General features: G+C 41.2%; 1 long non-coding RNA gene across 1 annotated transcript in view; it reads left to right on the forward strand.

Annotated features, from left to right (window-relative positions):
• The window catches only part of LOC102376920, a 10290-nt gene extending 3506 nt beyond the window's left edge, over positions 1 to 6784 (forward strand). Inside the window, exons 2-3 of the long non-coding RNA XR_325428.1 lie at positions 6203 to 6266; positions 6639 to 6784. This is a non-coding gene — a long non-coding RNA (uncharacterized LOC102376920). The remainder of the gene's footprint in view (positions 1 to 6202; positions 6267 to 6638) is intronic.
• The last annotated feature ends 1094 nt before the right edge of the window (positions 6785 to 7878 follow it).

Raw genomic sequence — 7878 nt, forward strand, 5'->3', positions numbered from 1 at the left:
GACATTCACAATGCATAGCAAAACTGTGCCATTGACAGGAATACATATACTGACCTTCAATTAGACTGGAGATTAAGACAATACTGGAAAATCAATAGCTCATTTTTTCTCTTTTGTGCTCAGATTTTGATGTTTACTACGATAAAGAATGACAATGCTAAAGGCAGGAATCTCCACCAAACATCCGTTGATACTACCAGGGGCTCCAGGGTCATGCAGTGGCCTAATCATTGCAGAGTTTCCAAACACAGATCTGTCAATGAATATGAGACACTACTTTGTACAACAGCCACTACTTTTCCATTGGTATCAAACATAACTTTTATTTTTCCCCCTTTTCATCCTGAGCTTTGCAGGCGAAGGTGCTGGGTAATTGGAATGTAGTTCATAGGGGAATAAACTTGATCATTGATGGCTGTTTAATTTTATCACTGTTTTCAGGTGTCTGAACTTACATTACCTCCCAAAGCAGTGAAAGAAGAACTCTGACCTCTGTCAAAATTGTGTAGGTACAGCAATAAAGCTGTAGGGAAGAAAGGTGATTATGAAATGTCCATCTTTTTTTTTTTTAATCTGAAGAAGATTGTGTTAAGCATGCAGTAGTGTTTTATCATATCTTGGTTCTAGTTGTCCTGATTAATGCCCTTCCTTTCTTTAATACCTAAACTAACAAGCAGACATCATTATTTTCATATTCATACCCTGTCTTAATGATATTGAGTGGCTGACATAACCTAATAAAAAAGCCATGAAATTCTGAGTTTAAAAATCCTAGGTATCATTTTTGTTCCTTCATTTTCCCTACCAACTACCAGAGCATAGAGTTAGAAAATCTCTGTCTCCTCCTGTTTTAATTTTTTGGGTTTTTTTTCTTTTAAATGAGGTTTATTTTTTTAAGTGTACATTAATGCTGTACATTGTAATGTTACTTATAAAGTATGCCTATATAGCCTAATTCAATGATGAGATACCTGAGCTAACTCAGGTATCAAACTAGGTTAGTGTAATGCTCTGCCTAGGAGCTTTTATTTCCTTTTATTTCCTTTCAAAGTCCTACAAGTTGGCATCTCTTTCCTTCTCAGGTCTATTTTTCTTTAAGCCCTGCATATACAGTTCTAAAAGGAATAAAAAAGGTACAATCCTCCCCAGGCGAGGTTTCTGCCTACACTAGTAATCCCAGTGACATGATGCTTTCTAAGGTACCCGCTGTGCATGGGTGTAGGCTTTTAAAAGAGGCAAAGAAGCACAAGAGTGCTTGAGGCAGTTTCTAATGAGCTGCCCAAGCAACTTGTAGATTCCCTACCTCTATGTCTCCTTGATTCAGAGGGACCCATGAAGTGATATCTTCCTCTCTTCTTTTCCCATGCAGGGGTAGGTAGATGTTAGAGCTTGTTTTTTTTTCTCCTGAGAGCAGCCTGTCCTGGAATTTCTTGCTTTATGGATAAAAGCCCAGCTCTGTTTTGGACTCTCAGGCTAGATCCCCACAAGCAGGGACATGCAGTTACCATGGGGAAAAAATCTGTGACACAAATACGTGCTGCTGCTTTTTGCCCTGGTTCACACCCCTGAACATGTGGTTAGCACAGGGAAAAATGTTCCAGGTGGGGAAGGGGAGGCTAAGGCCAGCACCTGTGCTGGTTCCAGAAGCCTTATCTGGGGTCTTAGGGGCCTCCTTGGGCAGCAGTGGTGGTGCAGAGCCTGGCTGGGAGTGCAGAGCCTGGCTGCCAGCTGGAGCATGGCTCTGGCAGACCAGGCTCCAGTTTCAAGTGGCACACACTGCTGCCATGTATGTTGCCCTGCTTTTTCCTGGCACTTTTTTATTTTTGGACACCAGACAATCCAGCATCTCACCATGCTGCAAATTAGCAGTGCAGCAAATGCCTGCATACATGATATGTGCCGTTTGCAGTGCCATAGATGGGTTTGCAGCACCACAAAACACATGTGTGCAGTCATCTGAACATGTCCCCAGTGTAGGAATCAAAGGACTTAAAAAATATCAGTGCCAGGTCACAGTTGATAAAGGACTACCTATGTTTGCATTTTGAGTTAAACTTAGACTTGGATCTTAAAAAAAAACCCAACCTATCTCTGTGTAAAAATCTACTGCAGTCATCATTGCATATTCTACATTGACATCTTCCATTGATACTGAAAGAGTAAGGGGCTAAACATTTAATTTAAGAGATATTTTTGTTTTTTGGGTTTTTTTTTCTTTTTACAAGTTGAATATTCACTTACTAGTATGATGAGCATTGGAAAAAGTTCCTGAATTCATATATAAGCAACCTGGTTTCAGTGGAAACATCAGTTAAGAAACTAAATGAGTATTTTGTTGTTTTTACTTTATACATTTGAATCACCATTTAAAACTTCCAAAGTTCATAGAGTAAATTTGCCTGCAGTATGTTTCAGCTCAGACATCAGTAGAAATTCTGTGTGAGATTTGTATACAATGCATACTTCTATTACACTGTGGATGAAACTTGACTATCAGGGGAGTTAAAAGATAGTGGAGAGGGGAAAAGAGGATGCTCCGGTTTGGGTCAGCAGAACTGCTCTGTCTTGGTGAATTCAGACCTCCTACTTCTGTTTGTCTGCTCTAACCACTGAACACAGAGAGCAACAGCAAAGCTCATGATGGGGCATACTTTCACACTGAAGCTGAACATGTTCTCAATTATTAAGGGCATTGAAAATTGTTCGTCAGTTCCCTCTTGAGGCTATAAGGTTATGAGATAAAGACTAGGTTCTCCCTGAAACCTGTTATTGCTATACTTTCTATAATGTGACACAGAATTTAGTGACTAATTCAACTTTTATCTGGAAAATGGAAGAGCAACACAATTTAAATTCCAGCTTGTGAGTAAAATAATTTATCTGCATTCTGGTTATTTTAACTGATAAAAATCCTTAGTAGATCAGTGGCCCTGATATTCCATTCAGCATTCGGAATGAAGCTGTGTTTTCAATGTTATTTTTATTTATTTTATAGTTACCCAAGGAAAAATAAAAAACACCAGGAGGTGTTATACTTTGGTTTCCTCCAAATATTTTTCTCACAAAAAATCATAATTGCTGAATTACTTTTGAACTACATTAATCAAACTGTGTATTACAGATGTTTGATCAATTCCCTTTTGTGCTCATAGATTATCTATAAGAAGATTATATTGTCATCAAATTTTAAGTTTTAAAACATCAAGTAAACTGAAATAATTTTTAACTCTATAGTTCATGATTATTTCTGGGGTCATTGACTACTGGAGATGTTTTTATGACTACTCAGATAAGTTCCATGGCAGCAAACCCTTTCAGGATGAATACTTGTATGCAAGTCTTGAGATTCTTTTACCAAACACTGGTGCAGACTACTCTGAAATTCGCTCTGCACAAATTTGCATGTCAACAAATCAATCACTCAGATGTTTATGAAAATCAAACACACCCAAAGAAGGTGAGTATGGCATAAGAGATTGATTTTAAAATATTCAAATATTCATAACTATGCTCTTTTTTGCAAGAAATTGGAATTCATAATTGCTACATCACAGAGAGAACTTAACTTTGACATTTTTATAAGCACCTCTGTAACTCAAAAGTGCTGTCTTTGCCTAAGGGGCCATATGCATTCAATAATACCAGCATAGAGCAAGATGTTTTAAAACATTATACACTAGAATCGCATAGTTTACCTAAGGTAAAATAGCTTCAACCATTCAAACACTGAGTGTTTGAACAAACTAAATTGCATTCACTCCTATGTGATTTGTAAGTATGGGATCCATCAAGTTCTGTTCTTTCAGTGCTACACTAGCAATGGTGCACCTTTCATATTGACTCATGAGTCAAGTCTACATAGGTACCTAGGTGACAGCTCTGCTGTTCATTTCCAGTTTTATTTGCGGGGGTGGAGAGAGGGGGATGTTGTCTTCTGATAGGGCACTTGTCCGTGTTATCGGCTTTTCTAGCTAAAGATGATCCCGGGTTTTTGGTTTTTTCCACTGTTGTAATGTACCATGATGGACGACATAATATGTACATTATGTAGTGGGTTTAAGTCTCATTATGGGTTAATATGCTATTACAAGTAAAAGATGCTAGTGAGCTCCGCATAACAAGTTTACCTTCTTAACATCTCAGTACTAAGTTGCAGCAGACAGCAATTTAGGGTAGGATTGTGATTGGTTGGTTTATTTTTGGGGGGTCTTTCATTGGGGGGATTGTCAGTAGCTTGGCTTGAGAGAGACGTGGTTTTTGGGGGGTTTGAGTTCAATAAGCAGTCTCCCTTTCAGAAACCTCTTCACTGTTGGCTGCTCTCTCCTGGTCCTCTCCCCAACTAAATGTACTTGCTATCCCCTTTTCTCCCTCCCATCACAGGGGCTGCTCTCAGGCTTTCCAGGAGAACCCCTAATTTGCAGCCCAGAAGATATTGTTTCCTGCTAGGGGAAGCCACTTTGGGCCAGGCATCAATGGTGGAGTGGGGGTATGCTCTTTATGGCAAGCACTCTCCCTGCACCCCTGATTCCAGCACCAAAATGTGAGAACCTTCCTTGTATGCTTTTAAAAAACAAACTTCAAGCATGTTTCTAATTCTGCCTCAGGCAACAGGTTTGTAAACCATGAAAACACATTTTATCTCTTCTTGATTGGTACAGCCCCAAATTCTCACACTGAAAGGAATGGTTGCCTGCCATGTGAAGCCTCTTTGGAGGCTTGCAGCCATCAGCCTGGCCACAGAAAAACCTGGGGTGCATGCTCAGGTGTCCTCAGGGCAGCAGGGTGGGGTATTATGTTTGGCAAACACCTTGCATAAGCACAATTTTTTGGAGGTCTTTTGAAACATTTTTGGCTCAGTCAGAGGCATTGTCTTATCAGTTACCCTATTTGCATGTCAGTCCTCCTTTCTGCATTGCTGATAATTGCCTGCAGTTATGTACTAGCCTCCTCCCTGTTTTTTTGTAAAGACTCCTTCCTTCTCAAGTTGCCTGCCTCACTCAACACCCCAAACCACCCCAGACCCATCCCTCATGCCCTGCACTCACAGCACCCCCTCCCTCCTGCATGGAGGATGTCCTCTTCCCATACATAATATTATCTAGTTATACAGTTACAGAGCACATTTCCCAGCCTCAGCAGCCATGATGTGTGCTGCAAGGCAATTTCTCAAAACAGCTCCCCTTCCAGTGTTTGCCTGAATCTCTAATCCCCCTCCCTAACCCCTTGCCCTGCTGCTCTCTGTGTACATCTTGCAGCTTCTCTTGCTTCCCTTAAGTGTTCATTCCAAGACTGACTGAAAACCTCCCCCCTTGTCTCACAGACATTATGCAGCAGGCTTGTTAACACTATGAAAGAGGTGATGTTCTCCACATAAACCTCTAGCTTATATTTAGTGACCTCCAATGGGCTTTCAACTGCCCAAAGGCACACTCTATGCTCATCCAGCACTTGCTTAGCTTCTGGTTGAGCAATAATTTTTCTGGGTCAGTCACTTCCCCCCTCCCCTGCTGCATGGCTTCATAAGCCAGGGCAGGAGCAGGAAAGCCACATCAGCAATTACTGGGGGGGCACTGAAACACCCCAGGTGACAGCCTCCTCCAGTCCTGGGGCATAATGGCCCTTCTCTATCAATATTTGGGGTGAAAGAAAGGTACTCACACAATTAAAAAACCAAAGAAATAAGCTGGTGTATGTTGCTATTGCAGAACTATTAACAGAATGTGGCTACAGTCGGAACTGGGAACAGTGATGAAGTTAGATTAAGGCCTTAAAGTCTGCCTTCCACCATGTTAAAGACAATAACTCTCATTCAGGTGCTTTATAGAGAATGATTCCATTCTATGACAAGCTGTCTATCATCCTTAAAAGAGATGCTTCAGGGGCTTGCCTGCCTGAGTTTGGGATGACAGGTTTAGTGGCCAAGGAACCTGAAAACATCTACACCTCCCTGGCACCACAATACATTGGCAGGCACTTCAAAAACTAGACTCAATCAGCCTCCTCAGTCACAGATGGACAACCTCATTTGGGACAGCTAAAAGGACATTTTTGCCATGCAGCCACAAATGAGCTTGCCCTCTACTCTGGTTCATCCAACATTTTAGTACCAGACACACAGGATGATCAGCAGCAGGGGATCAGAAATGAGTCTTCTGTTCATGATAATGAAAGTGACTCTGACTCCACTGATATTCTGTTGCAGGAGTCTTCAGGTTCCCAAGAGAGTTCTGTGCTGGAGACTCCACAAGCCTCATGAATAGTGACTTGTAAGTTATAGAAGTGGCATTAGACATTGGGCTAAAATATTACTGCCACATGAGTCCTTAGTCTGCCAGGGTTGGGGAGACTGGTCCCCTTAACCAAATCTAAGCTACTCCCTGCTGGGTGGCTGATGATACATGTTGGGGGGTTTTTTCCCCAGTGGAGGGGTACCAGGTACAGCCCAGTGAGGATGCATTGAGACTGATCAGAATATTTGGGGGGCAGCCTTCATAACATAGTTGGGTGGTAGTGGTGTTTCACTGGAAAATCTTGGGGAGGGTGTGCTGTTAATTTTTTTGTTTTTTAAATAGAGTCTTATTAAAATGTTTAGAGGTAGCAGAACACCTTATGAGAGCTTTCTTTTTATCTTGCCACAGCTACCCCTACTACTGCAGCTGTGGTTCCTAGATCATCAAGAGCCAGTTGATAATGCTTAATATCAACAGAATGAAAGAACAACTAAATGAACAACTAAGGAAAATATTTTTCAGATACTGACAGAAGCATCCCAAAACATATCTACAACCAGTGAAGGAATGTCAGATGGCATTAATGATATCTTTAATAGACTAATGAGGAAGGAGGAAGCCAATTTTGATCTTATGGAGAGCAGAACTAATCAAATCTTAGAAGTTATTAAAAATGTCAGTAAGAATGCTCATTGTGTTACCAGATTTGCCCATTACTTTGGGGTGTGCTCATTTATTAGGGATAGTTTCTAGGGTCTTGGTAATTCTGTCAATGTGCTGCTTGTGTTACTATACGGAGCTGTATCTTTCCCTTCTGCAAGCCCTCGCCCCCAATGGAGCTATCTTGCAGGACTCAGTTTTAATGGAACTGGGTTCCTCCAGTCACCAAATCAGTCATACACACAAACACACACAAATTAATGTGACACACCTAACCCGGCCGTGCTGATCAGCATGGACAGGCTGACACCCTCATATGCCAAGAATCAGTTCATAAGAGCAACAATAAAATGCAGTCAGACACAAGCACACAGGTGAACAGAATCCCTCTGAATCCGGCTGGGTGTCCAGCTGACACCCTCATGGGCCAGCATTCAGTTCATAAGGGCACGTCTGAGTCAAACTGGGTCAATCAGCCTGTACAAGCTGATCCCCTTATGTGTTTCAAACTCAGCATGTCCCAATCTTTGGCCTCTTGATGAGCAGACCCCACAGTATTTTTGGGTTTCGCAGGGATCGTTAGCTTAGGTAAAAGAAGCGTTGCTGCAGAGCACAAAAGGAAAGAGAAGCAGAGAAGGAAAAATATACCCAGTGACTACCAGTTTGACTATAAAAGTTATTTATTGCTAAGCATATGAAATATATAATATATATATATATACTAGTAGTAATAGACATGCAAAAGAAAAAAAAAACCAAACTCAGACAATTACAATACTACCCTGGTTTCACTAAGTATTTGGGGAAACTTAGCTGAAGCTTAACTAATACAGTTCAGGTTCAGATATGTATGCCTAAAGAGAAAAGAGAGTGAGAGAGCTGGGATCTCACCAGCCCGAGGTACTCAAGTCTCAAAGCTGACAGGTAAAATTCCTAACACAGTCCTTGAAGGGAGATGATCTGTTCTTCCAGCATCCCAAGAATGACA

The sequence above is a fragment of the Alligator sinensis genome, unplaced genomic scaffold, assembly GCF_000455745.1.
Source record: "Alligator sinensis unplaced genomic scaffold, ASM45574v1 scaffold1109_3, whole genome shotgun sequence".
NCBI lineage: Eukaryota > Metazoa > Chordata > Crocodylia > Alligatoridae > Alligator > Alligator sinensis.